The sequence below is a fragment of the Emys orbicularis genome, chromosome 5, assembly GCF_028017835.1.
Source record: "Emys orbicularis isolate rEmyOrb1 chromosome 5, rEmyOrb1.hap1, whole genome shotgun sequence".
In the NCBI taxonomy this organism is placed as follows: Eukaryota; Metazoa; Chordata; order Testudines; family Emydidae; genus Emys; species Emys orbicularis.
Genome location: NC_088687.1, coordinates 122603106 through 122618986, shown reverse-complemented (window position 1 = coordinate 122618986; position 15881 = coordinate 122603106). Strand labels below are relative to the sequence as shown.

At 47.7% G+C, this 15881-nt stretch overlaps 1 protein-coding gene across 2 annotated transcripts in view; it reads left to right on the top strand.

The window, feature by feature from the left end:
- Nucleotides 1-15881, top strand: part of AFAP1 (actin filament associated protein 1) — a 118535-nt gene that overhangs the window by 61097 nt on the left and 41557 nt on the right. The window lies entirely within an intron of this gene.

The following is a 15881-nucleotide window of genomic DNA, read 5'->3' as shown; positions in this document are numbered from 1 at the left end:
TAAAGTCTCTGAAACAAATCAGTATTTATTAAAATGCCACATGATGCTAAATATTGAGACGTGAGAAGGATGTTTTCCCCGGTAACTTCAAAATACTGAAATTAGTTTTGGTATTGATTAAAAAAAATACAAGCAAAAGACAGTAGGTTTTAGGTTTGGTTTTTTTTTTTTTTTTAGAATTAACAAGTAACTAGTGATTTGCTTTCAAACAGCCACCCCCTTCTCCCTGTTTAAAAAACTAACAAATCTGTTATGAAAATGTTTGCTTCTCTTCAAATGTAGAATTTCTCCCCAAAATGATAGTATAATATTTACTCCTGAAACTGCAACAACCCTGTTATCTTGTGATGAATCAAAACCAGAAATGGTTGTTTTATGCCAATAAAAAGCCAATCCTCACCTTCTTTCAAATGAATACCATGCTTTGCATCATCATATATGCTCCCTCTTAAGCCTGTCCAGTGGGAACTCTTGCTTCAAAGGCAGTTGGCTCCACAGGGCCTAGCATTACCATTGGTGTTTCAAAAATAATAAATTGTAACCAAGGCAGAAAAGAGAGGGAAACAATACCAGTAAAGCGTGTGTTAGCTTTCTAGAACACACACAAAAAATGGGGGGAGTGGTTTCTGTAAATTGTGTGTAATGCAAAATAGATGATGATCTAGATTGGGTAAAGATTTTATTGGTATTCCTTTGGCGTGACCTGCATAACTTACAAGAATTCATGGTTTTGCCATTCATGAGTGAAGCAGCTACTCCAAATTCATACCAGTAAATTTCTGTGTCCACTCGGCCATATTTACGTTCTTGGGCCCTTGATCCTGAGAGAGCTTATGTGCCTGAGTAACTATGCGTGTGAGTAATTGCACTGAGTTCATATGCCGAATCATATGGGTGCCATGTATGTTGTGGATGGGAATTGCAGAGATTAGTACACATTGTTCACTTATCTTCTTAACATCCTGGTTTATGGAAGAAATTCTTTGTGCCCATAAGTGAAAATGTTTTCTACCAAACCTAGCGCAGGGCTTGTAAAATCCCTCTTGACTGGGGCAAGTTGAAACTTGGAGTAGGCAGAGGGGGCTGTTGAGCAGAAAGACCCAGGTACTGCTTGCTCCTTTCTGATATAGCAAGGGAATAGTGTAGCCCTGAACCACTACACCTTTAAGAGAAGGGGAGGGGAGAGCTATGGAGCAGTTATAGGAGGGGAGAGGGAAGCTGGGGAGCCTATGAGTAGCAGGTGTGGTTGTGGAGGTAAATGGATGAGCTTATGTGAGAGTGGCTGTGAATATGGATAGGTATGAAGATGCGTAGCTGCTATGCTTTGCACAGCTCCATGTGGCATTTTATGCAAATTAGTTCATGAGCTAATTTGCAAATATCCATAAACTTCAGTTTATGATATACATGTTCTCCCTAAACAGTGGTAGGGGTAGGCCCAGGAGTTGGCCAAAATCTTGACAGTAGAAAGTGGGGGTGACTGAGGGCAGCTGGTGGCTATCTTAGGGGCAGCTGGGTGGGCGACAGAGCTGAAAGCAGTATGGAGGTGCCTGGAGGGGTTTTTGATTGATGGGGCTGCTGGGACTGGCTGGTCGCTGGGGGAAGATGCAGGGGGGGAATTGGTGTTGGCTGATTGGTTGCTGGGGGTGATTGCTGCTGCTGGGGAATTTAGGGTGTGTCTTCTGATGGGTGTGGAGATGTTTGCTCGTGAGAAGCCTGGTGGAGCTGGATGTGGGCAGTTGTAGGGACAAAATAAGAGAGCTTGATGCCAGCTGGGCCTCTCACCTTGTGTTGCTGGTGCCAACGCTCCTTCCTTCAGCTGGGATCCAGCAGGGGGAACAGTGAGAGTGAAGCCTGCCTGCTCAGCAGGTGACATAGAGGTCAGAAGGCACAACTGCAACTCCTGCCTACAGGCATGGGTAGGTGTGACAGTGTTGCCAAATGAGTGTGTCCCATGAGATACAGAACACCTGTCAGCTCTGTAGATGGGTGCAGATGTCTGTGTGAAGAGGAGGGGGGAGAGGAAAAAAGTGGCGGAGGAATTAGAGAGCACGATGTAGCAAAAGAATGAGGAAGGTACATAAGGGGAGGAGGGAAATGGAAGGGGAGCAGATGACACTGCAGGAAAAAGATTAATCCTGAACTATGATAGGAAAGAGAAAAAGAGGGATGAAAGCAGGAGGGGAAAGAATATATAACAAATCGAGAGACACAGTAAGAAGTAGCACTTTAAAATGTATTAAAGAAAAAGATAATTGGCAATATATTACTGTAAGTCCATTACTCAGGCACAGCTGTAGTAGTACTGTCAATTGCAGGGCGCATGTGTTTTGTGCATGCAGAAGTGCAGGTATGTTTCAGTCTGTCTAGAAGGTTTAGTCCAGTTTTCAAGTCCTGTTCTAGCCGTGTGTCAGGTGTTGCAGTTTGTCCTGGAAATGCAGACTTCTGAGAAACAGGATTTTGCCATTTTTCACTCTGTTCTGTTCAGCGTCTAGTAATGTGGAAGTCCCCAGTGCAAGTACTGCAGTTTCAGATCCTAACCAGATTACTAGTATTTATGTTGGACTTTGCTGTTCTCAGATGTGAAGGTCAGTGAGGTAGTGTGGGAAATTTAAGCTATAGTGGCTTTTTAAAAAAACTTTTAATCCAGCAATTTAAGAGCATCTAGAAGTCTGAATACATAAGAATCCACCCAACATTCTCTATGCTTTGCTCTGATGTAACCATATATGGTACTTATTTTCTTAAGAATAAATTGTATGTTTCTAAACACGGTTTGATTAAACACATAAGAATTTCCTGATGGCATGTGGGCTTCCTATGGAAAGAGAAGAAGTGAAGAGCAGTTTCAGAGGCATGACTGCATGATGACTTGCTGAATGGAAAATTAATCTGTAATTCTCTATCCACCAGATTAGCCTTTGTTCTGCTCTTTAATATCTCAGGCAGAGGCCGCCCTACGCAAAATTTCAGTGTGCCACCTTCCTCCTAATTGCTTAGAAGTTTGTGGCAGGGATCCACCCCCCAGGAGCCATGGACCTTCTCCCTATCTTCCCCCCACAAGTCTTCCCTCATGTCCTTCACCCCCTGGGCCAGTGACCCACTCCCCATCCGCCTCCTGTAACCCTTCCCCAGCCTCCTCCATCCCTCCCAGGGCCAGGGACTCCTGACCCACACTTCAGTTCTTTTCCAAGAGCCACACAGCTCAACCAAGGCCCCCCTGCACTTCTCACCCCCAAGCCTGCACCCCTGCCTGGTCCCCAGCAAGCCCCAGGCCACTCATACCATTCTAGATGAGCTCTTCACAGTCAGGCTTGTAGTACAGGGCCATCGCAGTGTGAGTCCAGATTAGCAGCCAGGGCAGGTGCTGAGAGCTGCCCAGGCACCAGGGTCTGCAGAGGTTGGGCGCTGAGCAGCAGATGTGGGCTGGGTGCTGACGTGGAGCCAGGCAGGTCACTGCTTTGGGCAGTGCTGCCAGGAGTAGTTCAGAGCCACTCAGTGCCTGAGTTGCATCTGCAGCCACAATCGTACCTGCACTAGGGGTGGGGAGTGGCTAGGGATGAGAGCATTTCCTCAGCAGCCCGACTGGGGTCCGCTTCCTGCCCCTAGGAGCCCCAACTGGCAGCCCCGCCAGCCTCATCACCTGCCACCACTCCTGGAAGGAACCAGGGGAGGTCCTGAAATCTGCCATCCTAGCAACTGCCTAACTTGCCTGTGTCTAGAGCAGACTCTGATCTCAGGATTTGATATTTGGATTTTCATAGAAAGTAACAATGATCTCTTATAGGCTATTTATAAAACCAGCACTTTTAAAAAGTAGCACTGAATAAGTGTCCTGTTAATTCATTTCATAAACACTGATTGGAATCTGTCCCGCATGCGCATATGGCAACTGATTAGAATGAAATGGCATTAGTCTGTCACATTCTTTTTCAAAGGAATTTCATTGTAATTAGATCATACTAAATGCACTGTTATTTCCTGTGTTGTTCTAAACTTGGATTTTGCAATGCTGAATGCATTGGCGCTTATCAGGCTTTCTTTCATAAAACATGTTTAATGTATTTATTTATACACAAAACAGTCTTCACAGGCAGAGATAGTTATTTCCACATACAAGGCACATTCCTGCTACTAAAAAAAAAAAAAAAAAAAAAAGCTTTGCAAAATTGTATCTGTGCTGAGAGTGAAAGACTAGGCAATCTGCAGAACATTTGGAGACAGATTGACAGTAGTTTATTCAGTTCCATCACACTACAGATCATTGACTTCAACGGGCAGATGATGGGGCCCTCAATTTCCCTCTGTCTTTCAATCAGCTGGGAGGCACTGCCTCCCATGATCTCTGTCCCCAGCATGTGATTTCTAGATTTGATTGTCAGACAGGGCAGAGTCATAGACTCTGCCACTGGGAAGTGCCACAGTTTCAGGGTAACTGCACCTGTATTCTCCCTTTGTGGTCCCTCAGGGGCACCCACCTAAAGTTTCAAGCTCACAACCATTACCTCTCTTGGGCAGACACCGGCATCCCTCTCCCTCCTCACCAGGGGTTTTAAGGCTGCACAGCCCCCTACCATACACTGTGACATCCCCCGCAAGCCAGTCTGCGTAACGGCCGGCACTTACGCATTGGTTACTTTCCAAGGGCTATGACCGGTATATTGAGCAGTTTCAGGTGACCACACAGCTCTTTCTCAGCAGAGTACATTTATTTTAAGGACAAAGCATTACAGAGAAGACCTATAAAAACAACAAAAGTTCCCACACACTTACTGATAAACATAGCAGAAATGACGCATCACTCCTTTGGGCCCAAAGAGGTCCAATCCTTCAGCAAGTCTGGGACCTCTCCTTGGGCAGAATATCCTGTCCATTTGCCCAGTTAAAATGTGGGCCCCCAATTAGGGTTGCCTACTTTATAATTGCCGATGACCAAACACTCTTGCCCCGCTCCTTCCCCGAGGCCCTGCTCACCACTCACTCCATCTCCCCTCCCTCTGTTGCTCGCTCTCCCCCACCCTCGCTCACTTGCTCATTTTCACCGGGCTGGGGTAGGGGGTTGGGCTGCGGGAGGGGGTGAGGGCTCCGGCTGGGGATGCGGGCTCTGGGCTGGGGTTGGGGATGAGAGGTTTGGGGTGCTGGAGGGGATTCCGGGCTGGGGGGAGCGGCCGAGGGGTTTGGAGTGTGGGAGGGGGCTCCGGGCTAATGCAGGGGGTTGGAGTGTGGGAGGGGATACAGGCTCTGGGCTCGGGGTACGGGCTTTGGGGTGGTGCCGGGGATGGAGAGGTTTGGGGTACAAGAGGAGGCTCAGGGCTGGGGCAGGGGGTTGATGTGCGGGAGGTGAGGCGTGTGGGCTCCAGGAAGGAGTTTGGGTGCAGGATGGGGCTCAGGACTGGGGCAAGGAATTGGGGTTCAGGAGGGGATGAGGGGTGCAAGCTCCAGGTGGCACTTACCTCAGGTGGTTCCTAGGAAGCAGCGACATGTCTCTCCAGCTCCTAGGCGGAAGGGTAGCCAGGAGGCTCTGCGCGCAGGCGCTGCCCCCGCAGCTCCCATTGGCTATGGTTCCCAGCTGCAGAGCTGGCACTTGGGGTGGTGGCAGCGTGCGGAGTCCCTGTGGCCGCCCCCAAGCTGGAGGTACATGCCAGCCACTTCCCGGGAGCCCCGCTGAACCAGGCAGGGAGCCTGCCAGCCCCGCTGTGCTGCCAACTGGACTTTTAATGGCCTGGTCAGCAGTGCTGACTGGAGCCGCCAGGGTCCCCTTTCAACCAGGTGTTCCAGTCGAAAACCAGACACCTAGCAACCCTACCCCTAGCCTGTTTATACTGATCCTTTATATGTCCCACACTCTTTGTTTCTAGGGGTACGTCTATACTTACCCGCTGGTTCGGCGGCAAGCAATCGAACTTCTGGGTTCGATTTATCGCATCTTGTCTGGACGCGATAAATCGAACCCAGAAGTGCTCGCCGTCGACTCCGGTACTCCTGCTAGGCGAGAGGAGTACGCGGAGTCGACGGGGGAGCCTGCCTGCCGCGTCTGGACCGCGGTAAGTTCGAACTAAGGTACGTCGACTTCAGCTACGTTATTCACGTAGCTGAAGTTGCGTATCTTAGTTCGAATTGGGGGGTTAGTGTAGACCAGCCCTAGGTCTCTGGAAGCCTGAAACAGTATTTTCAAGCCACCCCAAAGGATGGCGTTTCTCTGGTGTTGTTTACAAATGACCCTGTACTGTTTGTAGTTCATGCATGAGCTGTATAAAGTAGAACACAATCATACATGAATCATTCATAAGTTAATACAACACTACTTAAAGATATGGCATGGGTTTGCAGTCTCTGAAACGGGGAAGATCTACACAGCCATGTTAGTGCTATGGGATATCTGAGGTTGGTATTGTTTTAGTGTTAGCAGCCCCACACTTTGCAAGTGCAGCAGAGCAGCTGATGGTTCTGCACAACAGACATTGCCTGGGCTAGATTTAAGTTATATATTCCCATGCATGAATTGCTTCACCCACCTTGGAAATACAGCCATGGCTATACCCAGCACACTTAGTTCCCCAAACTTCTGAGATTATTGTACTGTTTAGACAAGAAGGCTGATTGGATCCTTATTTTCCTCCTATCAGAACACTTCCATTTCCACCTATCAAACAGGGATGCCATCTTCTTCAAAAATATGAACCTGTGGGGCCAGCTTAGAAGCCAAGCACAAGTTGTTCTCATGCAAGGATCCAAATTTAAGTCTCAAGCTAGTACTTTTTCCTTTAGCCTGAACAGGCCAAGATCAGTATCTAGGGAGAGGAGGACTGGTCAAGTGATTTTCCTTGAAGAAATTGACTTTATCCTTTTATAAGATGTAATTTTGACAATATACATTACTTTATTTAAGCAACTGATTTAAAAATGTCAGTTCAAGTATGATTATTTGATGGTAGAACAAATAGAACTCTAGTACATACATAGGCGATTTTAAAGAATTCTATAGAGATGACACCAGAAAACAGCTGAGAAATCTAAAGTCTAGACAGCAAACCACATAGGCAGTTTCAGGCTTAACAGCTAAAGAATGCTTGGTTGAAAGAATAACTGATGTCACCAGTCTGTCAGAATTTCAGAGCACCAAGCATAACCATTACAGATTCCAGGCTGCTATAGAGATTACATCAGTAAAACTGAATTGCGCCTATAAACATGCTCATGAAAAGATGTGCATAGTTACTCTTTGTGCCTCAAAAGTGAGCTTTGTCAATGGATGTTTGAGAATATGCATGCATGTGTGCAGCTACGGATATGTTCTGAATATTTGTTCCAATATATCCAATTGGCTGCGAGAAATTACACTTGTTTAGCATGCCCCAAAGAGGTAGTGGATGAAGAAATAAAAATACTAATAAATGGTATTACAGCAATATACTTCCTTTAGTGACTTCATTCATTCAGGTAAATGGGTTCTGTGTTGCAAGCAACCCCTTCATATGAAAACTGGTCTTTGAACAAAAAAACAATTTTATGCCAAAGATACTTAAGATATCTTTGGCCTTAAGGTCCAAAATCATGACCATTACAGAGACGGAGTAGTCGTGAAGTCCATCCCCTAGCCATTGTAGTATTGCTTTCTAGAGTGTGTTTTCTAATGTTTGGTCATCAAGCAGTGTGTGAAAGACCATCTAAAAAATCCATTTTATCAAAATATAGTCATTTTTTTATAATTTTATGCATTGTTTGGGTAAAGTTTCTTTAGTTTAATGTTTCCAACTATACTGCTGTGATCCCATCAGCTTTCATAAGCTAAGCAGGGTTGGGCTGGGTCACTAATGGAAAATGTTGATGGTGTACCTAGATGGAAGTAGAGTTCTTTTTCGAGTGCTTGCTCATGTTGATTCCATTCTAGGTGTGCGCGCGCCCACATGCACAACTGTCGGAGACTTTTGCCTTAGTGGTATCTGTAGGGCCGACTGTGTCGCCCTCTGGAGTGCCGCACTCATGCAGCAGTTTATCAGGAACCACCGGCCCTACGCCTCTCAGTTCCTTCTTACCGCCCATGACGGTTGGTTGGTGTGCCTGGTCTTGCTTAGCAAGAACATTAGTAGTTCTTCATTGTTTAGATCGTTCCCCTTTGTTATTTAGTCGAGTGATTAGTTAGCTGTTAAGTGCACAGTAGTAGTTTAGTAGTTAGAGTCCCAGCTGGGACTTTGTCCCGAAGCGGGGCATGCCCCGTTCCCCAGGCTCCAAGCCGTGTTCCGATCAGTGACCCTCACGAGAGTTGTTTGAAGTGCCTGGGGGAGCCCCATAGAAAAGAAAAGTGCCTGATCTGCAAAAATTTTCATCCCCAAACTCAAAAAGAACAGGATATTCGATTGAGGGCCCTCCTCATGGAGGCTGCTCTGCACCCAGCATCGGAGCCCTCGTATTCGGACTCCATGCCAGGTACTTCGGCATCGGCACGCAGTGCACCGCCAGCACCGGGATCTGCCAGGCACCTTTCCCCCTCTCCGGTACCAAAGAATTGGTCTAAATCAACTGGGCCACAGTCATTGCGCAAGGGGACTTCGGGCAAAGAACCTGTGTTAGGTCTCATGCCTGCAATGGTGGCTCTCTGGGATACCACTGTGGTCGGACCCCCAGCCCAGCCAAGGACCTGACTCTGGGGAGAGGTAGGGGGTCCCGGCCCATTTCAGGGACACCTGCGCCCGAAGCGGGCGTGGCAGCCAAAGAACAGTTAGGGTGACTAGCACCACAGACGCCTGGCCGCACGGTGGATCCCGCCAAGACACCAGTTCAGACGACCAAACCGGCTATGGGACTGCCCCTAAAGGCAGTGGAACGTCCTCGGTCCCCAGACTGCAGGCGTTGTTCCCCTTGCCACAGTCAAGGACCCCGGCACTGCAACCTCGGTCTACGGTCAGGAGGCCCAGATCTCAGACACCACTTTCCCCACCTGCGAGACATGGAACTCCGGAGTCGCAATGCCGATCCCCATACACCTGGTACCAACAGTCCTCCCGCCAGAGATCGCCAAGGCGCAGGTCACCATCGCCTCGCAGATCTCCCAGGTGTCAGTCCCCTCCAGCACAAGACCGTTCCTGGTCGCAGCACCGGTCACCGGGACCCTGATACCGTTCTACAGGCAGGCACCAGCCCTCGCCTTCCCAGTACCACCGGCGAGAGTCAGTCGACAGACTCAGGCTTCCACAGCCCCGCCCTGGTCACTGGAAGGGCAGTGGTCCGGGTCGGTTGGACAGTTCAGCTCTTCCTTTGTAAAGGACAAATCATCCCCTATCTGGGAGCCCGCAAGGTCAAGGGCAATGGGCCGCCCAGTGGCAATACTGGAACCCGTGGGGGTGCTTCTTATGCCTGCACCGTACTCCCACCACTCCTCCCAGGTGGCTTTGGACAACATACCCCTGGTGCAGCTGGCACCAGTGTTGGAGGAAGGGGCCAAATCCGAAGCAGCGGTTTCGCAGGAGGCCCCAGTGGCCAAAGAACAGTCCTGACGCAGCACGGGGACGCTCCCCTCCCTCCAGCGATGCAGTCGTCCTCGTCGTCCCCAGACGAGGCGGTGGCGGGGCCCTCGCAAACCGGCAGCTCCTCCGCTCCCCCCCCCCGATGACTTCAGGGAGCACCAAGCCCTACTTAAAAGGGTGGCAGCCAACCTGAACTTGGAGGTTGAGGAGCTAGCTGAGGAGCCTGATGACCTCTTCAATGTCATCCCCTCCTCTGCCCCAGCCCGGGTGGCATTGCCCATTCATCCAGGGGTCCTGAAGATCACCATGTCAGGGTGGCAGATCCTATCTTCCATTCTGCCCACATCCAAGAATGCGGAAAAGAAGTATTATGTCCCCACAAAGGGGGTTGAATATTTATATATACACCCTCCCCCGGGGGCCCTGGTCATACCTGCCGTCAGTGAAAAGGCCAGGTGGGTAGCACCTCCAAAAATAAAGATGCCAAGAGGCTGGACTTATTTAGCAGAAAGATTTATTCAACAGCAAGCCTCCAATTTAGGGTCTCAAACTATCAGGCCCTACTTGGCAGATACAGTTTCAACCTGTGGGACTCAGTCAGCAAGTTCAGGGAGAGCCTCCCACATGATCGGGCACTGGAGTTCACCACTGTGGTGGAAGAGGGCCAGGCAGTAGCTAGGGGTGCCCTCCAGATGGCCTGGGATGCCACAGATTTGGCGTCCAGGGTGGTCGCCTCTGCAGTAGCCATGAGGCATAGCTCCTGGTTACAGACCTCCGGGTTGTCCCAGGAGATACAATCCACCCTCCAGGACCTCCCTTTCGAGGGAACGGGGCTTCTCTCAGAGCTGACTGATGCAAGGCTCCATGGCCTTAAAGACTCCCGGGCCACCCTCCGCTCCTTGGGCCTGCATACTCAGCAGGCTAGAAAGCCATTCCGTCCACCACCGCCTCCGCCGTCATCAAGGTCTTGGGGTGCCCCTAGATCCAGCCCCTACAAAAAGAAGAACAAAGACGGGTTTTTAAGCAATGCCACCAGTTGTCATCTCGCCCATCTGCCCAGCCTGGTACTTCCAGGGACTAAGGCAGCCAAAAGCAGTCGTTTTGAGGGTGCGCCCGAGGACAACGCCCCCGTCACTGCAACGGATCCGCTCCCCGTCTTCCTCAACTGCCTCCGCCCCTTCCGGTCAGCCTGGTCCCATATCACCTTGGACCACTGGGTGCTCGACACAGTCTCGTTGGGCTATACCCTGCAGTTTGTAGCCGACCAACCTTCCATCCTCCTTCCCATCCCTCTTCAGGGACCCTTCTCACGAGCAACTCCTCATTCAGGAGGTCTTTTAACCTTAAACGGTTTTCTACAAGGACAAGGTCCAACTAAGACCGCACCCAGCCTTCCTTCCACAAGGTAGTCTCTCAGTTTCATTCAAGCCAAGATATTTACTTACTGGTCTTCTTCCTGAAGCCGCATAAGTCGGAAGAGGAGTGCAGGCTGCATACCCTCAACGTCAGACAAGCACTGGCCTTTTATATTGACAGTACCAAGCCGTTCTGTAAGTCAACACAATTATTCGTCGCTGTGGCCAACAGAATGAAAGGTCACCCTGTTTCTGCTCAGATAATATCTTCCTGCATTCGCTTTTGCTATGATGAAGCACAGGTGCCACCCCCAACCATCATCACCGCCCACTCTACCAGGGCACAGGCCTCTTCGGCAGCCTTTTTGGCTCAAGTGCCTATCCAGGATATCTAGTCGTCTGTCCATACACCTCTACCTCGATATAACGCTGTCCTCAGGAGCCAAAAAATTTTACCGCGTTATAGGTGAAACCGCATTATATCGAACTTGCTTTGATCCGCCGGAGTGCGCAGCCCCCCCCCCCCCCCCCGGAGCATTGCTTTACCGCATTATATCAGAATTCGTGTTATATCGGATCGCGTTATATCGGGATAGAGGTGTACCTTCACGGCCCGCTATGCACTTACTCAGCAGGCCCTGGATGATGCTGGCTTCGGTAGAGCGGTACTGCAAGCCGCCAAGCGGTGAACTCCAAGCCCACCTCTGTGGATACTGCTTGTGAATCACCTAGAATGGAATCAACATGAGCAAGCACTCAAAGAAGAAAAAATGGTTACTTACCTTTTGTTCTTAAAGCACTTCACAAACATTAATGTATTACACCCTATAATAGCCCTTTGAGGGGTTGTTTCCTCCCATTTTGCAGGTGGGTAAACTGAGACACAAAAGGGTTAAATTGTGGTTGTGTCTTAAAAGTGGCATTGTGTGGTTCCCTTTTTGTTGTGCCTGACAGACTTCTATGTCACATTTGCTCAGTTTGCATATGAAAAGAGGCTTTTTACAAACATATTTGCACACTCCATCCATGTCTGTCAGACTGGGCTCTGTCTAGCCTCATCTAACTGTACAACCCCCTTGTCTTCAGATTATGTTTTCAGTTACACTAGTGCAAACCAATGAAAGGCCAGTGGGCTTATGTAAGTGTTGTTGAAGGCATAACGTGAAGACTACATGAGTGACAGAGGTGTACCTGAAAGTTTAGTCTGGCTTGCAGAATCTCTGCTATTGCTGTTGATATGAAAGGACACAGCTTTACTGCCACAGTCCAGAGTGGGCTCGGGGGACTGGCAGTAAGAAAAAGAATGTTTATGTGTAAAATGAGCACATGTGATATGAAAATCAGAGAAACGATTAATATGGAACCACACATGTCGTACTTGCATAGTCGCTTTCTAGGGCAGAATTGCACTTTCCTAAAAGTCACAGATACAGACTGCAGTAAGTATGGGAAGAGAACCCAGGAGTTCTGATACTCAGTTACCTGCTTTAACCACTAGATAATATTCCTTCCCTAATAATTTCCCCCTTCTTTCACATGGAATCAGTGATTTGTTAGCTCATGGGTTGAGCTCCTTTCTTTGCATTTGTTTTCATAAAACGGGTATTAAAACATCTGTTTGTAGAAAATCATATCCGTGATTACAAGGGGAGCTTTTCGGCCTAAAATAATATCCGCATCCAGAGGACAGTGTAGGCAGCTTTCCGTTCTGAGGGGGTACCTCCACATTTGTAGCAGCAGTGCAATGCCAGTGCCTAAAGCAACATTACGCAGCTGCCCAACGCTCTTTTTTTTCACAAGACTCTGATCCAGTTGCCATATATGGCAGTAGGTTTGATGGTAATAACACAGGCCAGTGTGTATGGGGGTTGGCCTCATTGAATGTCAGACAGGAGGGAATTTTAATGGGGAAATATGTGGACTAAAGACCATCTTGGTGGCTGCTAGCTCGTTTGAAGTCCCCTGCCACTCTCCACTCCACCCAACCAATGGTAATGGGCAGGGGAGATGGTCCTTTTCACTTCAGTCTAGGGGTGCTTTTACAAGAGGTGTGTCGTTGCAATGGGGAGCACGAGCTCCTCTTTAGCACTTGGAGAGTAGCGTGGGAAAGTTATTTCTTCTCTCCCTCTTAGCCTGCTGGGGCTACTTATGTGAATTGCTAGACGGAGAGGTCTTCATATTTGCCTGTAAAACATCCAGCACTTTGTTGGTACTTTACTAGGGCCGTAACTCGCACAGGCTGAAGAGAAAGACAGACAGACTGAGGATGCCAATGTCACATTTGATAATGGTAAATAATCGCCTTCTTCTAACACGGAGCAAAGAGCTAAATGAGAATAAGAACCACAGGGGCTTGGCCTTAAGGCTACTTTTTCTCCCTCTCTTTCATTCTAGCACTCCTATATAGAACCCTCCCCAGCCACCACTTTTAAAGAGACAGTATACCTATCTTCAGAGTTAGGAAGCAGTGGCCAGGAAGCAAGGAGTTCATTTACTCAAGTTCTTCTTACTTAGCGCATCTCTGCCACTCTGTGGAATGCAGGGGAGTTTTTCTTTTTCTGGAGGGTTCTACATAGCAGGCAACCTGTTCTCTGGCTTACTACATAGCAAGTATCTTATCTGCAGCCTGTATCATGGAAGATGGTGGGTAATTTCCGGTGACTAGAGCCTTTGGGTTTTACAAGCATGTAAAAGAAAGAAAGGTAGGTCAAATATTGGGCCTTCCAGCCTTGATAGTGTTAATTTAAAATAGTATATAGTAATTGTGGAAATTGATGAGTTCAGTACAGGTGAGCACCGTATAATTAACTCAAAGCTTATGTAGTAGGAGCATGTAGGCCCAGCACCTGGGAACACCAGGAATGTAATCCTGGCTATTGAAGTCAATGGCAAAATTCCTATTGATTTCAGAGGGACCAGGATTTCACACCTAGATGGCAAGCCCCTTGAGGCAGGTACTCTGTCTTCTATTTGGCCCTGATCCTGTAAACACTTACCTTGTGTGCCTCGTCCCACTGACGTCAATAAGACACAATGTGTGTGTTCGCATGATCAGACCTATGTTGGTACAATAGTTCGGACTACAGACTCCTGATCTAGTTGGGGCCTCCAGGCACTATTGTAATAAAAAAAAATATTAATGAGATAGTTCAGGCTGCACAAAAATGTCCAGCCTAGACATTTTCAACCTTTTCATTCCAACAGTCCATTTTCACATGCTAAGAACTGAAATATTTTTAATTTTTTGGGACTGCAATTTGACAGGTTTATTTTTAAACTAGTTTAGCTTTAAATTGATCCCCCAAAAAATGAAAAGCCTGCAGTGTGCTGACTTTACATGGTCCTAAACTTTAAAATACTGCTTCATTTCATACAAACTTGGATTGATTTTCTCAATGGATCGGCGTCGGCAGATGGCATATATGAACGCTACTTCTGTGTGTGTGTGTGTGTGTGTGTGTGTGTGTGTGTGTGTGAGAGAGAGAGAGAGAGAGAGTGGGGGAGGGGGGGGAACTCTCTTCCTCCCACCCACCCCTCATACTGAAATTTAAAATATTGAAGGAATTTTGTTCAGTCTTTCCATGAAAGACTCTTTTTTGAGTATACACTGCATGAGATAGTATTAGCATTCAAAAATCATAAGTCAAATCCCCAAATAATGAGATTATATTAAAAATAAAATTTTATTTGCCTTGTTGAGCCATTAGGATATGCTCAAGTCACATTTTCATGCTTTTCTCTGTGACCAGGAGGGATGCAAACTTAGTTGTTTTAAATGAAAGCTGAGATTCTTGTGTATTCATATAACTCCAGGTCCTGGGGCTTTAAGAAAATCAACATATATTCTAAGACTCGTGATGAAATCATGAGATTTGGCCACACTGATGTTTCAGCTTCAAAAGTTGTGAGTAAAAACTATGAGCATGTGAAAACAGCAATTATTGTGGCACCAGAATTATAGAAGGGGCATCAAAGCACTCATCCAGAACACCATGGAAGTACAAGTTTGAAACTGTGTATGTGAAACAGTAATGTTCCACCTAGAAATTGATGAACCCAGTCTTCACCAGCTGAAGATGGATCCTTTGAACCCCACGATGTTCACATACTGAATTTTTGAATATGCATTTGCTTCAGAGTTTGCCATGAGCTTCCTATGATAGTGCATCATTTTTATTCAAAATTTAATTAAAACCCAATTAAGCACTTTGGGAAAACTTTCCCTTAAGTGTGTGAGGTATTTCGAGAACAGTATTTACTCGAGTGCATGACTTGCACATACTATTCTGTGGTTGCTGCCAAATCATTTCCCTCTGTTCTGTCTGTAACTTCCATTACTATCTGCCTTTGCCAAAATTAACTAACTGTGTGGTGTGACCAGATGCTGAAAACATGAGCCGTTGTATCAAGGTCATGCAGGAGACAGGAATGAATGTTCCCAGAAACTGAATGGTCATTTTCTTTACAAATAAAACACTAAGATACTTCCACTAAACAGAAGCACAGGAATTAAATCTGACCATAAGTTGTATCTGTATCTGGTCTTGATGCCAAAGTTGTTGTTGTTAAGTGGTATTCATACCCTGCTACTGACAAGAGAGAGCGAGCGCTGGGGCCAGACCTCAAGATGCAGAATTGCATGAGTTGTGTGGCCCTCAAAAGAGTGTGGGTGTGTTTGGGGGGCAGGGAGGAAGGGAGTAGAGTGGTAACAGGCCTGAGAGGAGGGATGGGCCAGTGTTTAGGCTGCTAGCCTGGGAAGCAAGAGACCTGGGTTCAGTTCCTTGCTCTCCTAGCTTCTTCCTGTATGACCTTGGGTAAGGCACTTAGACTCTCTGGGCCTCAATTCCCCTTCAGATCAGGGCCGGCTCCAGGCACCAGCTGAGCAAGCTGGTGCTTGGGGCGGCAGATTGTTCGAGGCGGCATTCTGCCCAATCCTAGGGCAGCACGGCCACTTTTTTTTTTGTTTGTTTTTGTTCTTGTTCCGCTCCGGCCGCCCTGTAGGGAGAACCAGAGTGCCCTGCAGGGCAGTCCTCTTCCTTCCCTCCCCGCCGACCGGAGCGGA